This window comes from Thermobia domestica, chromosome 14, assembly GCF_964235325.1.
Source record: "Thermobia domestica chromosome 14, izTheDome1.hap1.1, whole genome shotgun sequence".
NCBI classification, from domain to species: domain Eukaryota; kingdom Metazoa; phylum Arthropoda; class Insecta; order Zygentoma; family Lepismatidae; genus Thermobia; species Thermobia domestica.
In genome coordinates, this window is record NC_137467.1 from 56,005,743 (window position 1) to 56,027,564 (window position 21,822).

The window sequence follows — 21,822 nt, forward strand, 5'->3', positions numbered from 1 at the left end:
CGTGATGGTTGTTAAAAGCAGCTTGTACTTCGCTCTCTTGATATCAAAATAATTTCAATGCGTTTTGGCTGCGTCATAGCCATATTACCTTATGTGGTCACCTGAAACGATACCAAGAAAACAAAAAAACAGTCATAACTTCGTTATAGAGTAATAAATCGAAACAAACACAGCATTGAATCTGTGAGAAAATTTCAGATGAGAATAAAGTATCACAACATATGATTTCTGTTTAAGGAAGTGAAAGGGAATTCAAAGTGGCGGATTTCAGATGGCAGCTATTGGTATCACATGACCTAAAAGTTTTTTCCCCACTTGTACTACTAACCTACAGTGTTACTTTTGCAGTTCTTTTAAAATCCTGCCTTTCATTTGGGTGTTTCTACGCTTTTGGACCACCCTGTAATTAGCCTGAAATAAATTGCTCATAATACTAAAACTAGCGTAAGTGACTAGATCAAGAACAAAGAGAATATATTTTAATTAAGCCACAGCTAAACACATAACAAAGTTGTTACGGTTTTAATGATGAACAAAGACTATCTGCATCGTTAATAATCTCATTTTCTACGTTGATACACAGAGCGGGTAATAATATAATCTCTATGAAGATTTCAAAAGCTCAAGTTAATAATAATGAGCTTCATTAGAAGCAGAAGTAAGTATGTGTGAATAAGACCTTGATTAAAAATGTTCAAGTTTAAAATTTTGTTTAAATATTCCCATATGTAATTACATGAAAAAATTTCGTGCTTCCCTATGATAATTATTCTCTTGTGTTTATCCTAAACTAATTTGTTTAACAACGGTATTATGTTCTTTGGTACTACTTTTTAATTCATTGACTTTCCTGCCTTGAATATGCATTTCATTCATCTTCAAATTCTAGATAGCACTTCCCGGCAGATTCTGATGTAAAGCATTACTCGTTACAAGATGAGCTTAAACACAAACACAAATACATCAGGCAGGCTTATATGGTTGTGCAACTGTCTATTTGCTACTGTAACCTCAACAAATGTTTTTGAAGTGTTTAACCCTGCGTTATAAAGGTAGAGTCGCGTACCACCACTGCAAAGATGGGGTGTATTACACCCTGTAAATAATACGGCTGGGGTATGGTACACCCCACCTTTGCGACGGAAGGTTAATGGCTGCTCTTTACAAGGAAAGTTGTTGGTAAAAGGTTAAATTTTGTCAGTACAAGCTTACCTATTGTAGAGATGACGTGGGTCCAACCACCCTTGACGAACTGACCTACCACCCACCGTGACTCTCGACCCACTGAACCCATGACCACGTGGCCCACTCTAACCCATGACCCACTACTCACAATGACTCACTCTAACCCACCAAAACCAATCGTCATTAACTTCAACCCGTTATTCACGCCCTTCTCTTCACTGACTAAAGAGTTTACACTTTAATAAAACTACGCTGTGAGACTATCACTAATCGGAGTTTGAGTTTCTACGGTCAAACCCTCGAACACCGCTCTGTTACAATACCGGTGGATCGGACCTTCACGATATAAAAAGGTACCGTGTTTGTCATGCACCACATTACGACGAATTTCAATTTAATTATCATATACAATTATTTCCTTGTTGAATTACAGATACTTTTCACTAGAAAATAGGATGTAATTTGAAAGTTTCAAATTAAAATAAAGTAGGTCAAAATAAAGAATAAACAGTGTAGAATTCTACTGTCTCGAAACCCGATTAGTACATGCTATTGTTATTATTGCAATTACAAATATCAATATCCAAAAGTGCTTGAAGTTCTTTATTCACTTAGGTATACTTATCTCAGGTAAGTAAACAGAAACAAATGAAAAAAAAGGAAGAAAAATGGAGACCTTGAAAGTAACTCGTAGACAAATTCACCAGTGTTCAGAATATGCTGTCTGCAATGCACTGAGTAGAGTGGGCTGTGGGTCAGAGTGGGTCATGGTGGATGGTGGATCACAGTGGGTCACGGTGGATGGTGGATCGCAGTGGGTCACGTCCTGTTGACCCACGGCCCACTCACACACTCTATCTCTGAATTGTTGTACACAGTATTCTGAAGTTTTGTGAAGGTTGTGTGACTCCACCGACATGTCCTTGTAGAGAATAGCATGAATGCTTTTGTCCGCCGCCGTCTGTATAACGGGATGTAAGTGATAAGAAGTCTTATCCTTATACACGATCAAGAAGGCCCGTGGAAGCACTAAGTCAGGCGAACATTGACAAAGTGCATGAAATCATCATGAATAATGGAAGAATAACCATCAGACACAGTGCTGAGATAGTGGAATTATCTACTGCAAGCCTTGGCCGAATTATTACCCAGCATCTGGGAATAAGGAAGGTTTCCGTGAGATGGGTAACAAAACTTTTGACATATGATCAAAAGCTCTCCAGATGTAACGCTTCAAAGAACAATCTTCATCTCTTCCGGACAAACCTAGATGCCTTTCGCACTCGATTCATGACAGTAGGCTTCGTCATTAATAACCAGAGTACACAGAAAGTTACAAGCAGTGGAAACAACCCCTATTTCCCCCTTCGAAGAAGGATAAGTCAGTGAAGTGATGTCTACAGCTAGAAAAGTGATGGCTATATTTTCTGGGATTCGAAAGGGATCTTCCAAACGGGAGAACAGTGACTGGAAAATGCTATGAAGGTTTTCTACGATAGCTGCATGATAATATTCGGCAGAAACGTCCTGGAAAACTGACAGCAGGTGTGCTTCTCCATCAAGACAAAGAGCCTCTAGCCACAAATAGGTCATCGTTCTGGCAGAAACTCAAGCTTGCGGCTATGAATCGGTCCCACCCACCCACCTTATTCACCTGATTTGGCACCTTCTGACTTTCATCTCTTTCGAAATCTAAAAAAGAAGTTGGAAGATACTAATTTTGACACTGATGATGATGTCATGCATACCATAGATGAAATTTTACACGCATTCGACAAATAATTTTTTACCAGCGGTATTAACGCACTTGAACATCGACAGGCAAAGTATGTTGACTTGTCAGGGGACTATGTTGAAAGTAACACCATCCATAAACTCTCTGCTGCTCCGTTCATAGGTAGCAGTAGTATTGGCCCCACCTGAGGACACTTTTTGGCCCCTGGGTCCCTGCCTCAGGACCCATGGTCCCTGGCCGGGGTCAATGACCGAGGGGTACATAGGACCACCCCCTCTAAATTTTGGCAGGGTACCATGGCCCACCCCCTAAATTTTGGCAGGGGTACATAGGACCACCCCCCTTAAATTTTGGAAATTGCCAAATCTAAAAATTTGGTGTGGTAGCCTAGGACCATAGTATGTACCTCTATCAGTATCGGGTGTCTATGTCGTTCCCTTTCATGGGTAAAAAATTGCCAAAAATTCAAATTTCGGGGGGTTTTGACCTAATTTATCCCCTTTGATGAGGTGTTATTACCTTATATAGTTATATGGGCGTATACAGGGGTCCATTACCTTTCATAAGACATGGGTACATTAATGCACCCCAGGAGGGGTACCTTGGCTCACCCCTTAAATTTTGGAAATTGCCCAATTTCAACATTGGGTATTATAGTATAGGACCCTAATATGTATTAGGTTAAATTTGGGTGGTCCACCTCATTCCCTTTTAGGGGTACAAAATTGCCAAAATATAAACGTAAGCATTACGTTATACCACGTGTTTGGTTTTTGGCCTAATTTATGTGCTTGGATGAGGTCCTATTACCTTATATAGTTATATGATCATGTATAGGGGTCTATTACCTATCATAAGACATAGATACATTTGTGCACCCCGGGAGGGGTACCTTGGCCCACCCCTTAAATTTTGGAAATTGACCAATTTAAACATTTGGTATTATAGTACAAGACCCTAATATGTATTATGATAAATTTGGGTGGTCCACCTTGTTCCCTTCTAGGGGTACAAAATTGCCAAAAATATAAACGTAAGCAATACGTTATACCACGTGTTTGGTTTTTGGTCGATTTTATTCCCTTTGATGAGGTGTTATTACCTTATATGTTTACATGAGCGTATACATGAGTCTATTACCTTTCATAAGACATGGGTATATTGATGCACCCCAGGAGGGGTACCTTGGCCCACCCCTTTAATTTTGGAAATTGCTTAATTTCAACATGTGGTGTCATAGTACTGGATTCTAATATGTATCATGATAAATTTTGGTGGTCCACCTCGTTCCCTTCTAGGGGTACAAAATTGCCAAAATATAAACGTAAGCAATACGTTGTACCACGTGTTTGGTTTTTCGACGTAATTTATCTCCTTGGATGAGGTCCTATTACCTTATATGGTTATATTGTAATGTATAGGTGTTCATTCCCTATCATAAGACATAGGTACATTGGTGCACCCCTTTCAATTTTTGGGAGAGGTACGTACCTTGGCCCGCCCCTTAAATTTTGGAAATTACCCATTTTATATATTCGGTATTATAGTACAGGACCTCAATATGTATCATGATAAATTTGGATGGTCCACATCGTTCACTTTCATGGGTACGAAATTGCCAAAATATAAACGTAAGCAATACGTTGTACCACGTGTTTGGTATTTTGGCCCAATTTATCCTCTTGGATGAGGTCCTATTACCTTATATGGTTAAATGGTTATGTATATTGGTCCATTCCCTATTATAAAACATGGGTATATTGATGCACCCCTTTAAAAATTGCGAGGGGTACTTTGGCCCACCCCCTTAAATTTTGGAAATTGCCCAATTTAAACATTGGGTATTATAGTACAGGGACCCTAATATGTATTATGATAAATTTGGGTGGTCCACCTCGTTCCCTTCTAGGGGTACAAAATTGCCAAAACATAAACGTAAGCAATACGTTATACCACGTGTTTGTTTTTTTGACCTAATTTATCTCCTTGGATGAAGTCCTATTACTTTATATAGTTACATGGTCATGTATAGGGGTCCATTCCCTATGATAAGACATAGGTACATTTGTGCACTCCTTTAAAATTTTGGAAGGGGTACCTTGGCCTACCCCTTTAATTTTGGAAATTGCTCAATTTAAACATTTGGTATTATAGTATAGGACGCTAATATGGATCACTATAAATTTGGATGGTCCACCTCGTTCCCTTTGTAGGTGTACAAAATTGCCTAAATATAAACATAAGCAATATGTTGTACCACGTGTTTGGTTTTTTCGACCTAATTTATCTCCTTGGATGAGGTCCTATCACCTTATATAGTTATATGGTCATGTATAGGTGTTCATTTCCTATCATAAGACATAGGTACATTGGTGCAACCCTTTAAATTTTTAGGAGGGGTACCCTGGCCCACCCCTTCACTTTTACAAATTCTCCAATTTAAGCATTTGGTATCATAGTACAGGACATCACTATGTATCATGATAAATTTAGATGGTCCATCTCGTTCCCTTTCATGGGTACGAAATTGCCAAGTTTGAGTACAACCACGTGTTTGGTTTTGGCCCAATTTCTTCCCTTTGATGAGGTTTTGATACCTTATATGATTATATGGTTATGTATAGGGATCCATTTCCTATCATAAGACATAGGTACATTTGTGCACCCCGGGAGGGGTACCTTGAACCACCCTTTAATTTTGGAAATTGTTCAATTTAAACATTTGGTATTACAGTATAGGACCCTAATATGGATCACTATAAATTTGGGTGGTCCACCTCGTTCCCTTTTAGGGGAACAAAATTGCCAAAATATAAACGTAAGCAATACGTTGTACCACGTGTTTGGTTTTTCGACGTAATTTATCTCCTTGAATGAGGTCCTATTACCTTATATGGTTATATTGTAATGTATAGCTGTTCATTCCCTATCATAAGACATAGGTACATTGGTGCACCCCTTTCAATTTTTGGGAGAGGTACGTACCTTGGCCCGCCCCTTAACCCCAATTTTATGTCGTGGGGTCTCACAGACCCCAGGGAATCATGCGGCTCGATTATTTCCTTATTTTGATAGTTAAAATACAGTACGTTTCTGACATCTTCAGAAATTCAATTTTGCAGTATATTTTATGACTATAACAAATTTTCTTTCGCCTAAGCCATAATTATCTGACTTATTTGTAAACAACCCAGCTTTTTCTGTCGTGGGGTCTGTGTGACCCCAACTGGGAGTCAGTTTGCTAATAGTTATGAAGTAATTTTAAAATATATTACTGAGACTTTCTGACAGTTAACCTAATGTAAAATGATTTCAAAATAGTTCATACTTGTTTGTTGATGGCAGTGGCGGATCTGGGCTGGGTGGCCCAGGTCTCTTCAAATTTTTGAACGTCAAAAACAATTGAAGCTACTATTTATATTTGTTTTTCATATTAAAATGGTTTGTGTAAGCTCATGATATACCTATCATAGACTGGAATCTGGTTCCCCCCCAATTTTACCCCCTAGATCCATCACTGGTTGATGGTGCTAAGAGACTAGAGCGAATTGTCTGTTGCAAGGGAGAACGTACTAGCAAAAGACAATTTATAAATTTGTGATTTTAACTTTTCTTTTACTCTAATAATCACAGAATGTTTCCAAATAAGGCTGATGGGAGAACGTTTGTCTTCTTTCAGCGTATTTATGTGTGTTAGTTTACCACCAAATCGACAAAGTGGCCGTACCTCAGTTAGGCAAGTTAGATATCTTCATCGGTAAATCCAAGGTATATTCATTTGTAGGTAGCACAGTCTTACTCTCTACATTATCACTGGAAAACTGCGGAGTGACGTAACTTTGTGTGACTCGCAAATTTATCATTGACAATCTAGAACATGGGACTGTGTTATCTACAAATTAATATACCTAGCATCCACTGGTGAAGTTATTTGATCGAATTAGGAATGCGCGCATCCAGAATTTGATGCATGCAAAGTAAACAGAAAGTTTGGTCGTATATAACAGAACTTAGTTGATTGCAATTTCTTCCAATCTGAGAAGAAAACAATAAGAATTTCTTCATTTGCCAGTGTGACCGCTGTTTTCGTCTCCTTGTAAGCAATCATTGTAGTGTAGTGTATGCCTAATTGGTTTTCCAAACAATTAGCTTTTCGGATGAAATTATTTGTTCTTCTTATTATGCCTGAACCTAAGAGACCTCGAACTGTTATAACAGACGAAAATATTAGCTCTGTACTGTGGAGGAAAATTTGGCTCAGAACCTTGTGATGAAACATTCAAAACATTTGTTCAAAAGAGGTAGGAAAATTAGTTTACAAGTGTTGAACTTGCTCAGTTCCTGCTAACTCAGAATCTCACTCTCGTTGGAACCATGAAGAACAAACGTGAAATTCCTGACATTATGCAACCTAGTAAATCTCGTAGTCCATTGACATCTGTCTTCGGATTCAACGGAGACCTAACGATCGTAAGTTATGCACCTAAGAGAAGCTAAGCTCAGAATTTACTCAGCACGCAGCATCATGATACCGCTGTATCTGACACAGGTAAGAAAAAGCCAGATATAACAAGATCAATGGGGCGGTGGATAAATAGACCAAATGGTGAGAGAATTCACAACAAAACGGCAAACAAGAAGGTGGCCATTAGCTGTGTTCTTCAATATGGTAGATGCTTCTGCGCTGAATGCATCTATAATGTTCAAAGTTCAAAATCCAGATTTATGCAATAAACCCAATCCGAGGCGTAAATTTTTAACCAGCCTTGTCGAGGACATAGTAAAGCCTCACATGCAGCGAAGATGCGAGATGTCAGCACGGTTACCAAAATCAGTGACTGAAGCAATGAAACACTTTGGAATCTCCAAAACTGAAAGGACTTCAACAATTTCAGCGTCATCTGCAAACAGAGGAAAGCGTTGTCATCTTTGTGATAGGAAGAAGGACAGAAAAGATAAACTAGTTTGTGAAAAATGCAACAAACATTTTGTGCAGAGCACCAAGCAATTATTTGTTGCAACATGTAAATAAACGGGAAAAAAATTAGTTCTCTTGTAATAATGGGAAATAGGTTGAAACGTACCAAATGTGAAATTGTATTTTGAGCATTAATAAAGATTAAATTGTAAAACACAAGAGAATTTGCTTTTTAAAGAAATATTAAGCGAAATAATAAATTGTTAGGTTAGGTTAGTGGTCATTGTAAATGGTAACAGTAAATTGGTAGTCGTGAGTTTCAATATAGATACAATCTACGATATTAGGTTAGGTTAGGTTAGTTGTGATTGTAAATTGTAATAGTAAATTGTTAGTAGTCATTTTCAATATAGATACAGTCTAAGATGGTCATTATAAATTGTAATATTAAATTGTTATTGGTAATTTTCAAAATAGATACAGTCTATAATATTGGGGTCTGTGAGACCCCACGACAAAAGAAAACAAAAAAATTTAGGACAAAAAATAGGGGTTAAATTTTGGAAATTACCCATTTTATGTATTCGGTATTATAGTACAGGACCTCAATATGTATCATGATAAATTTGGATGGTCCACATCGTTCACTTTCATGGGTACGAAATTGCCAAAATATAAACGTAAGCAATACGTTGTACCACGTGTTTGGTATTTTGGCCCAATTTATCCTCTTGGATGAGGTCCTATTACCTTATATGGTTAAATGGTTATGTATATTGGTCCATTCCCTATTATAAAACATGGGTATATTGATGCACCCCTTTAAAAATTGGGAGGGGTACTTTGGCCCACCCCCTTAAATTTTGGAAATTGCCCAATTTAAACATTTGGTATAATAGTATAAGACCCTAATATATATTACTATAAATTTGGGTGATCCATATCATTCCCTTTCATGGGTAAAGAACTACCAAAAAATCAAATTTCGGAGGTTATTGACCCCTATTTAGCATGTTATATGGGTATGTACAGAGGTTTTATTACCTTTATATGTTTATGTGCCCTTTTAAATTTGGGAATTATCAAATAACAAAATTCGGTAAACGTTTTTCTAGGACCCATTGGTGTTCCTCTTATAGCCAAATACTCAAATTTTGAAGTTTATTGACCTATATTTTTTGATACGGCTTTATTATTGAATAGCTACAGGATTTATTACTTTTTCATAATACACAGGCGTATTTGTGTACCAATCTTAAATTTTGGGAGGGGGACATTTCTTATTGTCATATCAATACTTGATAATTGTTCTTAAAATTGGATAGTATCTCATTCATTGGGTAAATCATTGTCAAATATGAGTATGATCACGTGATCATTTATTGACGTATGATGGGATTAGGTGTTCAGGACATTGGTACATTGAAACTTTGTAGGATTATTTGAGAATGCGTCATTGGTTTTGATTATTATAGCCAAATATAAACGTAACCAATACGATGTACCACGTGATTGACCTTGATGATGTAGTGTACAGGGATTCATTTCCTTTGTTGTGGTACTTCTTAAGTTTGAGTACACGTTTCTAGACAACAGTTGGTTCTGCTAAGATAAACAATTGACGGACATTATTGACCTTATTGAACATATAATGATATGATTAATTCTAAGACTTAGGTATATCAAGAGAAGTATTCTTTAAATTTGGGAATTGTGATAAACAGAATTTTAACATAAGGCGCGAAATTTGAAACAATACTTTGAACTTTAGTCACAGCTCATAGTCTAAGATCATTTGTGGTGATTGATTTGACCTTGAGCTTTAGAAATCTGATAGCTAACCTTATTGAATCTTATGACTCATAGTCTTAAGGGAATACATGCTACAACACTGGCAAAGTTATTGTTGATGCAATTTGATTGGTTGATCACTATCTCTCGTGTAATCTGATTGGTTGATGAGTTTCAAATCTTTGATGCATTCAGTTTTGTTTTTAACATTTAAAAAGTTTTTGAAAATTTTTTGTTTGAAACTTTGGTTTGAAATTTTTTCGTTTGAAATTTTTGTTTGAAAATTTTATTTGTAAATTTTGTTTGAATTTTTTTCGTTTGAAATTTTGTTTGAAAAATTTTTTGTTTGAAATTCTTGTTTCAAAATTTTTTGAAACTAGTTTGAATTTTTTTTCTTTGAAATTTTTAGTTTGAAAAACTTGTTTCGAAAGTTTTGTTTAAAAAATTTTTGAAATTTTTTTTCAAAATTTTTTGTTTGAAATTTTTTGTTTTGAAATTTTTGTTTCAAAATTTTGAAATTTTTTCGTTTGAAGTTTTTGTTTCAAAATTTTGTTTGAACATTTTTCAGTTGAAAATTTTTGTTTTGAAATCTTTTTTCATAATTTTGGTTTGATATTTTTTTTTAAGATTGTGCACTCATTAGTAAAGAACCGGAATTGTTTAGAACAAAAACCTCTGGCATCATTGTTTATCATGGTGCAATAGTACACGTCAGAACATGGTAATGCAATGTCATCCGTTTTGCATCATATATAAGTATCGTTCGCGTTAGTATTCATGATATCATCATGGCTACTTGTCTGCAGTTTCTAAACACACGTGATGTGATGAAATCATTTACCAAGATTACTGATTTACAACAGAATGTACCTTATAGAATCTTAGCTAGCCAAATGATCCCTGCAAAGTTTGGATTAAGAATCGTAGTGAAGCTTGAAAATGATAAGAATATAATTTTACCAGCAAGATATTTACCCATGGAAGCATCAAAGCAAGAAGAACTGTTACGTTTCTTAAATACTGGATCTGTATCTTTATGTTACAAAGGATTCTTGGGTCGAAGTCATCAAGTTATAACAAAATACTTTGGTTTGAGTAATATTTACCTGTACCTTGGGCAGAAAGTACTCATACATGTGCACTATACTTAGTAGAATGTTCATTTCATATTAACAAAAGAAGAATGTTTTTAATATATGTAAGTGATTATTATGGGATAGTTGTTGATATGGACATGTTTTATGGTTACCTAGTCAGTGAGTTTGTGTACTTAACAGTTTTAAGAAAAGGATATTATAAGTTATATCCAATAATAAACCAGTTTAGCACCGTTTATAGACGTTGTCATTTTTATTAAAAAGGTGAGATTAATGGTATTTAAATATCGAAGCTAATATTTTCATGCCAAAGAAATACTACCACTTCGGATTTTTATCTCAGCAAACGAACCAGGTTTACGACTATCATTTTGATAAGTCGTTATAAAAATTTTGGTTTACCTCACCCGGGACTTTGTAAATTCAATTCCCGAAGAAGAGTAAGGTTGAATTTACTTTTATACTACAGTTAATGAATACGAACTTAACCATATTGCGAAGTGGTAAAGTAATCATAAGAAAAATGGACAACGAAACAATGCAGCAGGAATCAAATACTAGTGACAAAGGTGAAACTAGTGTAACACCAGGATTGACATCGGAGGATCGAATCTTGTTAGCTTTACAGCGACAATTAATGCAAATGTCTACCGAGATAAAGCAGACCATAGAACAGAAGTTCAACGAATTTAACAAGACCATGGAACAGAAGTTCAACGAATCTAACCAGACCATGGAACAGAAATTCAACGGATCTAACAAGACCATGGAACAGAAGATAGAACTGAGGTTTGACGAAGCTAACAAGCAATATGAAGAAAGTTGTCCGAAGAGTACTGATGAGCGAAACATAGATGGTGTGACGACACAGCACGTCATGGATAAAAACTATCACTCAACAAGAACAAGGAATGAGAAAAAGAAGGTAAAGTTAAGTGTTAAGATGAGTGAAATTCGAGCTATGAGCAAATTCAATGGTAAGTGTAATGAAAATGACTTTTTGCTGGCAAATATAGATGCCACCCTGAGAAATCAACACTTCAATCCTCGATTGCATAAATCTGTTGTAGAGTTTGTTGTAAATGTCTACAACGAATTAAAGGTCGTTAATCCTTTGCAATCGGAATCGAGAATAATAGCATCGATTCGAAATTTGCTTCCATTTAAATTGCAACAGATCTTATTTTCCACACAGTGTATGAGTTTCAGCCATTTATTGATGCTTGTCCAATGCTACGAAACTCAATACCATGCCATGAATCCACAATCAGGAATGGGTAAAAATAAGAATAATTCAGATCATTTGGTGCCAGTTCGGAATTTAAATATCCGAAGTGTGAATGATATGAAACCTAACCTAAGCCGAGTATACTCTAGCAATCCAAGTGAGCAAAATAGGCAAAGTTATGTAGGGAATCCGCCTAATCTAACTAATCATGGTAATTATGATGTCAGATCACCCAACAGCAGTAGATATAAAAACAATCGAAGTACCGAGAGAAATTCCAGGAATACAGCGAACTATGTGGATAGACGTAATTGGAGATCAAGAGATGGCACTTCATATCAAAATCAAAATCACGATGAAAGACATGTACAACATAATGTAGAACCTAATCATGATTGTGCGGTACAATGCACTTTATTAGAATCGTATGCAAGTACGAATGTAACCTGATTACCGTCAATGAAATTTAGTTAGACTCATATCAGCTCTAGATTTTCATGAACATTTATTTTATTTTTATTCAATTTAATTCTCTTTAATTCTCATTAATCAATGATAATTTCCAAATGTTTTTAATATATGTAAGAATTATAATTCGATTTATAATTAATTAAAAGCAAAGATTATTTATATTAGATTGATTTGTGTTGAAAACTTAATTGTCAAAGATTATGTTAAGTAGAAGATCTATTCTATAAAACTAATTATTCAACGACTACCTTGAATGAAATTCTTCTTTATTATAACATCTTAGTGCTACGATGTATACCTTTAAATGCAACATCTGACTTATTTGTTATTTAATGCGCCCTTAAAGATTAATATTATTTGTAACCCACGTTTGCCCTTTACATTCCTTGAAATCGTACCTTTCATCGATTAATTAAATAAGCGACGATATTTTTAATAAGAAAATGTAATAATAATATAATGGATAATAATGAAATAAATATAATTAATGTAATTAAAGATAAATATTGATGAAATGAACGATTTGTTATGAATATATTTATATATATGTATATGTGAAATGTAATGAATAGATATACAAGGTGCGATCAAAATATGATGGACATATGTAATGTGAGAACACTAATGTAAACGGACCAGTGGTTCTTGAAGATAAAAGCCAAGCCAACTCATGACTTTTATATTCAGTCCCTTTGTCGAGCGACATTTTTATATAACAAAATACTTTGGTTTGAGTAATATTTACCTGTACCTTGGGCAGAAAGTACTCATACATGTGCACTATACTTAGTAGAATGTTCATTTCATATTAACAAAAGAAGAATGTTTTTAATATATGTAAGTGATTATTATGGGATAGTTGTTGATATGGACATGTTTTATGGTTACCTAGTCAGTGAGTTTGTGTACTTAACAGTTTTAAGAAAAGGATATTATAAGTTATATCCAATAATAAACCAGTTTAGCACCGTTTATAGACGTTGTCATTTTTATTAAAAAGGTGAGATTAATGGTATTTAAATATCGAAGCTAATATTTTCATGCCAAAGAAATACTACCACTTCGGATTTTTATCTCAGCAAACGAACCAGGTTTACGACTATCATTTTGATAAGTCGTTATAAACTTGAATTTAGTACACAGCCAGATTCGTCAGAAATTGTGATGAAATCATGAATTCAAACGTCAGCACATTCCTTTGACGTCAGACATAGTTGTATGAATTTGGTTGGTCGGCATGACGTCAGCAACTGTGATGAAATCATGAATTCAAACGTAAGCACATTCCTTACCAATGACGTCAGCAATAACTATAAATCAGCAAATAGAGTGTCATCCCACGAAATCATTTGAGCAAGTGCTTTTCAGGAGGAAAGATGTGTACTTCTAACGATAAAGAATTCATCTTCGCAAGCTATTATCCAATAAATATATTTCAAACAAAACATGTGATGATTGGTATCAGTGCTAGAACATTTGAACCAGTGATTCGATTGGGCAAAGCAGAACAATTGGTGTACAACTGACCTGTGAAGAATGGCAAATATTATGTTCACGAATCGACCAAATGAACGATTATTTTCATGATGAGCTAAATGTGACCATAGTCAAATCATTAGGCTCAAATCATGAAGTGGTGATGCGTACAGTCCTCGAAGAGAAGATGGTGCTGTTACGTAAAAAGAGTACATTTCATGTCCCTCGCAACATGGTGTATCTAACGGAAACAGAATGGAACAAATTTATCAACGTATTCCAGTGTGTTAAACATGCAGTGGAAGTGTGCAACAAAACTAGTATATTCCTGAAAAAGTACTATTTTGAAAAATGTGTTATGCATATTGTACAACATGTATCTAGATATTGTGATGGTTGTCAACATCATTCGTGGGTGCATACATGTCTTGATAAACAGTTTATTTGTGATCAAATGGACATTGACTTTCCAACAATTGATATTGCATTAGACCTTAAAAGACTTCAATTGGAATTAAAATTATATGCTAAAGGCAAACTAGTGCAAGAAGTTCAAAATACATTGTATCGACAATATCCAGAACCACTATCTGGTATGGATGTATGTGGAGTGTAATAAAATGATCCATTTCAATGAATTGTGTTTTTTTCATTTCAAGTACAACCCCATGTTCTGACGTGTACTATTGCACCACAATGTTGCCAGAGGTTTTAGTTCTAAACAGTTCCGGTTCTTTACTAATGAGTGCATAAACTTTAAAAATGTCAAACCAAACTTTGAAACAAAAATTTCAAACAAAAATCTTTGAAACAAAATTTTGAAACGAAAAAAATTCAAACAAAAAATTTCAAACGAAAAAAATTCAAACAAAATTTTGAAACGAAAAAAAAATTTCAAACAAAAAATTTTTAAACAAAAAAATTTTGAAACAAAAGTTGTCAAAAAAATTTCAAACAAAATTTTGAAACAAAAAATTCAAACAAAAATTTGAAAGCAAGAATTTTCAAAAAAGTTTCAAGCAAAAAAATTTCAAACTAAAAATTTTACGTTTCACGGTTAACCGTCAAACTTTATCCGGTTTTTAACTATTCGATTAACAAATAAACGGTTTTGATCATATTTATCAGTGAGTGCAAAATGTTGAACGAAACCAAGATTTTTAAATGTTAAACAAAACTTAAAACTGAATACAGCAAAGATTTGAAAATCATCAACCAATCAGATTGCACGAAAGATAGTGATCAACCAATCAGATTGCAGGAAAGATAGTGATCATCCAATCAAATTGCATTAACAATAACTTTGCTAGTGTCAGATTACATCACCTTATGATTAAATTTCAAACTGTTGTAGCATGTATTGCCTTTCGTCTATGAGTCATAAGATTCAATAAGGTTAGCTATCAGATTTCTAAAGCTCAAGGTCAAATCAATCACCACCAATGATCTTAGACTATGAGCTGTGACTAAAGTTCAATGTATTGTTTCAAATTTCGCACCTTATGTTAAAATTCTGTTTATCACCATTCCCAAATTTAAAGAATACTTCTCTTGATATACCTAAGTCTTAGAGTTAATCATATCATTATATGTTCAATAAGGTCAATAATGTCCGTCAATTGTTTACCTGAGTAGAACCAACTGTTTTTCTAGAAGTGTGTGTACTCAAACTTAAGAAGTACCACAACAAAGGAAATGAATCCCTGTACACTACCTCATCAAGGACAATCACGTGGTACAACGTCTTGCTTACGTTTATATTTGGCGGGAATAATCAAAACCAATGACGTAATTTCATTTGACAATTCTCAAATTATCCTACAAAGTTTCAATGTACCAATGTCCTGGACTCCTAATCCCATCATAGGTCAATAACCGATCACGTGATCATACTCATATTTGACAATGATTTACCCAATGAATGAGATACTATCCAATTTTAAGAACAATTACCAATTATTGATACGACAATAAGAAATGTACCCCTTCCAAAATTTAAGATTGGTACACAAATACACCTGTGTCTTATGAAAAAGTAATAAATCCTGTACTTATTCAATAATAAAGCCGGTCAATAACATTTAAATTTTGAATATTTGGCCATAAGAGGAACATCAACATCTACAATGGGTCCTAGAAAACGTTTACCGAATTTTGTTATTTGATAATTCCCAAATTTAAAAGGGAACATAAACATATAAAGGTAATAAACCTCTGTACATACCCATATAACGTGCTAAATAGGGGTCAATAACCTCCGAAATTTGATTTTTGGTAGTTCTTTACCTATGAAAAGGGAACGATGTGGACCATCCAAATTTATAGTGGTACATATTGAAAACCTGTACTATGATACCAAATGCTTATATTAAACAATTTCTAAAACCGAGTGGATGAGCCAAGATACCCCTCCCAAATTTTTAAAGGATGCATCAATGTACCCATATCTTATGATAGGAAATGAACCTATATACATGACCATATAACCATATAAGGTAATAAAACCTCATCAAAGGGGAGAAATTGGGCCAAAAACCAAACACATGGTACAACATATTGCTTATGTTTATATTTTAGCAATTTTGTACCCCTAAAAGAGAACGATGTGGACCACCCAAATTTATCATGATACATGTTGAGGCATGTACTATGATACCGAATCCCCTCCCGGGGTGCATCAATGTACCTATGTCTTATGATAGGGAATGGACCCCTATACATGACCATATAACTATATGATGTAATAGGACCTCATCAAGGAGATAAATTAGGTCAAAATCAAACACGTGGTATAACGTATTGCTTACGTTTATATTTTGGAAATTTTGTACCCCTAAAAGGGAACGAGGTGGACCACCCAAATTTATCATGATACATATTAGAATCCAGTACTATGACACCACATGTTGAAATTAAGCAATTTCCAAAATTAAAGGGTTGGGCCAAGGTACCCCTCCTGGGGTGCACAAATGTATCTATGTCTTATGATAGGTAATAGACCCCTATACATGATCATATAACTATATAAGGTATAACGACATAAGGTAATAGGACCCCATCCAAGCACATAAATTAGGCCGAAAACCAAACACGTGGTATAACGTACTGCTTACGTTTATATTTTTGGCAATTTTGTACCCCTAAAAGGGAATGAGGTGGACCACCCAAATTTATCATAATACATATTAGTGTCTTGTACTATAATACCAAATGTTTAAATTGGGCAATTTCCAAAATTTAAGGGGTGGGCCAAGGTACCCCTCCCTGGGTGCACAAATGTATCTATGTCTTATGATAGGTAATAGACCCCTATACATGATCATATAACTATATAAGGTATAACGACATAAGGTAATAGGACCCCATCCAAGCACATAAATTAGGTCGAAAACCAAACACGTGGTATAACGTTTATATTTTTGGCAATTTTGTATCCCTAAAAGGGAATGAGGTGGACCACCCAAATTTATCATAATACATATTAGGGTCCTGTACTATAATACCCAATGTTGAAATTGGACAATTTCCAAAATTTAAGGGGTGGGCCAGGGTACCCCTCCCAAATTTTTCAAGGGGTGCATTAATATACCCATGTCTTATGAAAGGTAATGGACCCCTGTATACGCCTATATAACTATATAAGGTAATAACACCTCACCAAAGGGGATAAATTAGGTCAAAAACCCCCGAAATTTGAATTTTTGGCAATTTTTTACCCATAAAAGGGAACGACATAGACACCCAATACTGATAGAGGTACATACTATGGTCCTGGGCTACCATACCAAATTTTTAGATTTGGCAATTTCCAAAATTTAAGGGGGGTGGTCCTATGTACCCCTGCCAAAATTTAGGGGGTGGGCCATGGTACCCCTGCCAAAATTTAGAGGGGGTGGTCCTATGTACCCCTCGGTCATTGACCCCGGCCAGGGACCATGGGTCCTGAGGCAGGGACCCAGGGGCCAAAAAGTGTCCTCAGGTGGGGCCAATACTACTGTAGAATTAGGACTTTTGTAACAACCCTCGTATTTTACAAGTATTGTGAGAGATGTTGCAAAAATAAAAGTGTTTAATCAATTGTCGGAATGTTTTAATAATATTATTTAGTAATGATTGCTATTGTTCAGTCTGGTTTTCGTAAGCACTTTACTGATAATGCAATGGTTTCAGTTAGACGAAAGCTTTTGATAGCTTTTGTTATCAAGTTACAATTATTTCTAGTATTTGTGATGTTTATACTATGTTATTATGTTCAATTTTCTAGTTTTCAATTTTTATATAACACGAAATAAGTGTTATTATCTAAGTTTTGTAAAAGTTTAAAAGATTTATGTAACATGTGACTCGATGAGATCAAAGACGCTGACATTGCAACTTTACGTAAAACAAATTGCTTCTTTACATAAATGTACTTGTAATATTTTAATCTTTCCACAATCCAAGATTTCGTAATCTGAAAATCTGAATGCATAATGACGCAACTGAAAATTGTGTCTAAATAGTTGTTATAGAAGTTACCAATTCAGTGTTTAATTCTATATTTAAAAAAAAAATCAAAATTAAAAATAGAGGAAAAAAGTAGTTAAGTCAAGCTGACGCATAGCGACGAAGGGTTGGATTTAATAGTACCTGAAATCGATTCCAGAGTTATGTTTGACAAATGTCAACTCGTGATTATTCTCCAGTAGTTATCTTCTACTAATACATATTAGTATGGCTCAAGCAAAATAAATACGCTACAGAGTGATCAACATAATACTCCAAAATTATAAGGAAAGAACCTGGTTGACCACCGTCAGTTATGAGACTTAAGCCGAGGAAAATAAGTTGGGCAATCAAAGGATTAGATTCTCAACTGTAACTAACTAGTGTGTACACGTTAGTGTTGCTTCTACCTATAAGCCCATTCCTATACTGTCCTACCTACCTGTGTATTGTCCACCAAGAATTCTCACTATTGTGTAACTGTGACACATACATAGAAGATCTTTCAGTTAACGTACCATGATTATGCCCTTTAGGCTAAGGGAGACGGATGATTAAGGCAAATGAATGATAGAAAAACCGGTAAAATCTGTGGGAGAATGTGGGAGGAAACGAAAGTATCCCGAAAATCCATGGTCACTTATCCGGGGATTGAACCAGGAAATCCACGCGCCAGAGCTAAGCCCTACCACTAAGTCACCATAGCTCCCACTCATATACAAAATACGTATTTAGTTATATACATTAAATACGGTATAACGTTATGTTAAATTGAAGTTTGTTTCTCGTATTTGTCACTTCTAGACACGTCAATAATGAACGAAGTTACCGACATTACGATAGTAATTGACTACTATTTGTGGTTCGAGCTCTTGTATTAGTTTAAGCTACATTCAATAGAGTACCTAAGACAAGGTTTCACCACTATTAATTGTTTTAATTTTACTTATCATGTTGACAGCAATAAGTGTGTCTTAGAACAGCATAGTAATCTAATCTGAACCCTTATTGGGGGCATGGTGACTCAGTGGTAGAGCTCTCGCCTTAGGTGCAAAGGATCCCTGGTTCAATCCCACTTGAGTTTGTGGTGGAGAGCATCGTATCCGTGTACTTTCTACAGGTTCTTCAGCAGCGGCGGTTCTAGTGTTTTGTAGTGAAGATAAACTAATGTTGTTATTTGTTTAAAATTGTCTTGAATATATATTTTGCACGAAGTTTAATGTTATCGATTCATGAACATGAAATGAAGTATACCATGATAAGCTTCTTCTATAAACATGAGGTGCGAGAAGGAGCACAGTGTATGTGAGAAACAGCATTTTGTCAAGTTTTAAACGATTTTTTAATTTCTTAGAACAAGTTTCAATAGATATTTTATTGTTTTTTGGTTAGGTAACACAGTATTTAAAAAACCCTTTCAGAAGTCTTCACTATCAACAACATTGTAACAAAGGGAAGACCACGTCATCTAAAAACTTAATTTATTGCTTATAGGCAATGCGGTGTTATTTCGAAATTATACCACCAGTAGCTTATACTGAAAACGGCAGAACACTAATCGTTGTCCGATTTACTTCTTACTATAAAAGTAATATAGGAAATTCAACTACGACCTACAAATAAAAAATAGAAATTTTTGTTGTTGGTTTTGATGTGATGCTATAGACGCATGTAATCATAGAAGTGGTTCCTTCCTTAATCTATCTTCGATTCATATTAATATGTTGCTGGTAGTTGCTTAATTGTCACGTTATATGAAAATAAAGGATTGCAGAAAAAATATTATCCTTCAAGAACCAAGACAGCAAAAGTATAATGATACATTTATTGAATGAACATATCCATCACCTAAGTTTAAATAATAGAAATAATGTAAACGCTATTTACAAATTTACAACATTGAATCTGACAGTATAATAGTTGAGGTCATTTATCAAGAAGTCTGTCCTTGATAACTCTCGTGTGTTCTCATGTGTTATGCAGTCCCTTCTACACTATAGTTCGTCATGCAATGATAACAAGCACTGAGCATACTCACAAACCATAGAGTCCCTCAATGTTTGTCGGCTTCAATGGAGACATCTTGCAGGTACTGGAAGAAGGCAGTTACCAATGAGGTAGATCGAATATTCACAAACTGCATTTCTAGTGAACGTCGATCGAATGATGATTTATCGTTCGAAATGCTAGTTTTTATACTGTTACGAAGATTATTTGGTTTTTTGGAAAGTACTTGTTTTACACTTGTTTTCGATATAGAGGAAAATATGTTTTCCTTTCTCCTTTAAAATGATCACCTTCAAATTGTTTATATAACATATTTTTTATTAGCCTATTATTGGAAATTCATTTACTTGTTGGTCATAGGACTTGTTTTGTGCTTGAATTAGTTTCTTGTTTTTGTTCTTGGGTCAGTTTTAAACATGTGTTCAGGGATGAAACATCTCAAAATTCACGTGAGTATTTATTTTATTTATTTACTTTTTTTTTTTTTTTTCATTTCTCATGTTCATGAGAACATGATAATATCTTCGCAAAGAAGCACAAGGGCTTTTTCCAGCATATTAACAAGTTAAAATTGGAACTGCATTTAGCTAACAATGTGTCTGCTAACGAAAGTAACCTGAAGAGCGTAAGTGTCATAGAGTTTTTCGTTCAGCTACAAATTATGAAAGTGGCTTTTCAGAATTGCTGATGTTTCTAAGGATTATTTTAACATTTCCTGTGCCATCTGCATCTGCTGAACGCAGTTTCTCTGTTATGAAGCGCGTCAAGCAATATTAGAGATCTACAATGTCAGCGAAAAGACTCTAATCTTGCCCTCATATTAATTGAGAGAGAGTTAAGTGGAACACTTTTATAGGATCCATCTGAAGTAGTGGATCAGTTTACAATATTAGAAACTGCAGAATCAATCTGTAGTTACTGATTACTCATAATATAGATACAAATTTCCTTGGTTATATTAAATATTATTCCATTTCTGGAAAGATATATATATATTCCATTGCTAGGCTCTACTTTAGTTGAGTTGATTGCAAATTTAAGGTCCCTTTCAGCAGAGAGACTATATGAGATGAGACCTACTGATTAATGTGGAATACGAACCACTTGAGTTCCCGCTGGGAATCGAACCCAGATCCTCCACGCCAAAGGCGCGTACGCTAACCTCTTACCCAAGAAGGAGCTCAGGCACTATTTTAGAGTAAACACAAAAAGAATATTTTCTCCAGGACTTCTAAGCTTCTGATTAGAAAAGAACCTATTTATAAACAATGGAAATCAAAAAAATAACTTATTGTCATTCTAAAGTAAAATTCAAGTAAAAACTGACATAGTATTTACTATTTTAAATTGGGAAAAATGTTTTACTTTGTAAAAATATAATGTAAGTGAATTTGAATTTATTTTGTGCCGTAAGTATTACATAGCACTA